General features: G+C 33.0%; 1 pseudogene; it reads right to left on the bottom strand.

Annotated features, from left to right (window-relative positions):
* LOC137650886 (neuronal acetylcholine receptor subunit alpha-10-like) overlaps positions 1–2500 on the bottom strand; it is a 109392-nt pseudogene that overhangs the window by 3705 nt on the left and 103187 nt on the right.

The raw sequence follows: 2500 nt of genomic DNA, 5'->3' as shown, positions 1-2500 counted from the left end.
TCCTGTTGACTTCTAAATGAAGAGGACGCAGCCGACTTTAATAAAGACCAGCTCTCAAAGATCGCTTTTCCGCTTAACACAGGATTCATAATACGTCCTCTGCCAATTTCAATATATCAGAATTAGACACAGCAGCTGAAAATGAATTTTGACTATATAACAGGGTTGTGGTGGCCTATTGGAAACGTCCCAAACTGGTGATCTGCCTCTCAATTTCGTTTGTTTATTGTAGTGTCTGCAACTTCATTACCTCTGTGAGCTAAGGATGGTGGGTTTGAGGAGCCTTTAGGTCTACATGTTGAATCATTAGCAGCCATTGCATGGCCACCCTGGCATAGCTTGGATGGAGAGGGGAATTGGGTCCTGATCATATGTATATATGATCAATTTTTATAGTATTGTCCAGGTAGTTAGGGTATTGTCCTTGTCCCTTGCCTACGGCTATATATCAGTGTAGTGAGATCTGTGTTACTCTATGGACATGAGTCATGGTATGACAATGAAACATTCTCCCATATATTTAATAGATTTAAAAACAAAGGTTTCAAAAGGATATTGGGAGTTAAATGGCAAAACATAATTAGAAATGGAGCCATAAGAGAGATAACTCAAGTCCAATCTGTGAAGGAAATCATGACGAGGGATAGATGGAGATGGTTTGGGCATGCTCTTCGCACTCCCCAAGAGAGATTAGTTCGCCAAGCTTTCAATTGGCCCCATATGGCACTAGAAGAGTTGGGGGACCCAGGCCTACATGGCTGAGGACTATGAAACGTGAAGTAGGAGATGATGGATGGGGAAGTATTGAATTGAAAGCTAAATATATAGACGCCTGGCGAAATCTAACCAAGGCCCTTTGCGTCAATAGGCATAGGAGAGGATATATATATATATATATATATATATATATATATATATATATATATATATATATATATATATATACATATATATATATGTGTGTGTAAATATATATATATATATATATATATATATATATATATATATATATATATATATATATATATATATATACACACATATATATATACATATGTATATATATATATATATATATATATATATATATATATATATATATATATACAGTATATACATAAGTATGTGTGTTTGTTTCTCTTTTTGTTTACTCTTTAATCTTGACTACACTGTATGTTTGTTGGTGCAGCAAGCTAACGATAAACATTGGTGAGTACAAGATTTATACCGAGCGACCTTGATAAATTATAAGAGCAAGATGACAGTCGTCTACAGGTAGGCAGGATTGGTTCATACGGCATCTATTGTTTGATATCTATGGATTCGAATATTTATGCTACCGAGCTTTGAGCCTTGACAGAGATTGTAGTATTTATGTAACTGAGCTTAAGAATTGACAGAAATTGTAGTATTTATGTAACTGAGCTTAAGAATTGACAGAGATTGTAGTATTTATTTAACTGAGCTTAAGACTTGTCAGAGATTGTTAGATTTATGTAACTGAGCTTAAGAGTTGACAGAGATTGTAGTATTCATGTACCTGAACTTAAGACTTGACAGAGATTATAGTTTTTATGTAACTGAGCTTAAGACTTGACAAAGATTGTAGTATTTATGTAACTGAGCTGAAGACTTGACAGAGATTGTAGTATTTATGTGACTGAGCTTAAGACTTGACATATATTGTAGTTTGTATGTTATTGAATTTTAACACTTGACAGAGGTTGCATTATTTATGTAACTGAGCTTAAGACTTGACAGAGATTGTAGTATTTATGTAACTGAGCTTAAGACTTAACAGTGATTGTAGTATTTATGTAATTGAGCTTAAGACTTGACAGAGATGAAAGTTTTTATGTTATCGAACTTAAACACTTGACAGAGATTGTAGTATTTATGTAACTGAGCTTAAGATTTGACAGAGATTGTAGTTTTTATGTAACTGAGCTTAAGACTTGACAGAGATTGTAGTATTTATGTAACTGAGCTTAAGAGTTGACAGATATTGTAGTTTTTATGTAACTGAGCTTAAGACTTGACAGAGATTGTAGTATTCATGTAACTGAGCTTAAGACTTGACAGAGATTGTAGTTTTTATTTAACTGAGCATAAGACCTGACAGAGATTGTAGTATTTATGTAACTGAGCTTTAAGAATTGACAGATAATGTACTATTGATGTTAACAAGCTTTAAGACTTGACAGATATTGTGGTGTTTATGTAACTGAGCTTTAAGACTTGACAAAGACTAGTATTTATGTAACTGAGCTTTAAGACCTGACAGATTGCAATTTTATGTTACAGTACTTTAATAGTTGATGGATAATGTAATATTTATGTTACCGAGCAATAACACTTGACAGATTATAGTTTTCATGTTACCGAGTTTTAAGACTTGACAAATTATAGTTTTTTTTTGTTACCGAGCTTTAAGACTTGACATATATTGTTGTTATCTTCATGTTAACGAGCTTAAAGCTTTAACCGAGACTGTAGTTGT

This window comes from Palaemon carinicauda, chromosome 12 (genome assembly GCF_036898095.1).
Source record: "Palaemon carinicauda isolate YSFRI2023 chromosome 12, ASM3689809v2, whole genome shotgun sequence".
NCBI lineage: Eukaryota > Metazoa > Arthropoda > Malacostraca > Decapoda > Palaemonidae > Palaemon > Palaemon carinicauda.
The sequence above is the reverse complement of the archived record's forward strand: the minus strand, read 5'-3'. Positions and strand labels throughout refer to the sequence as shown.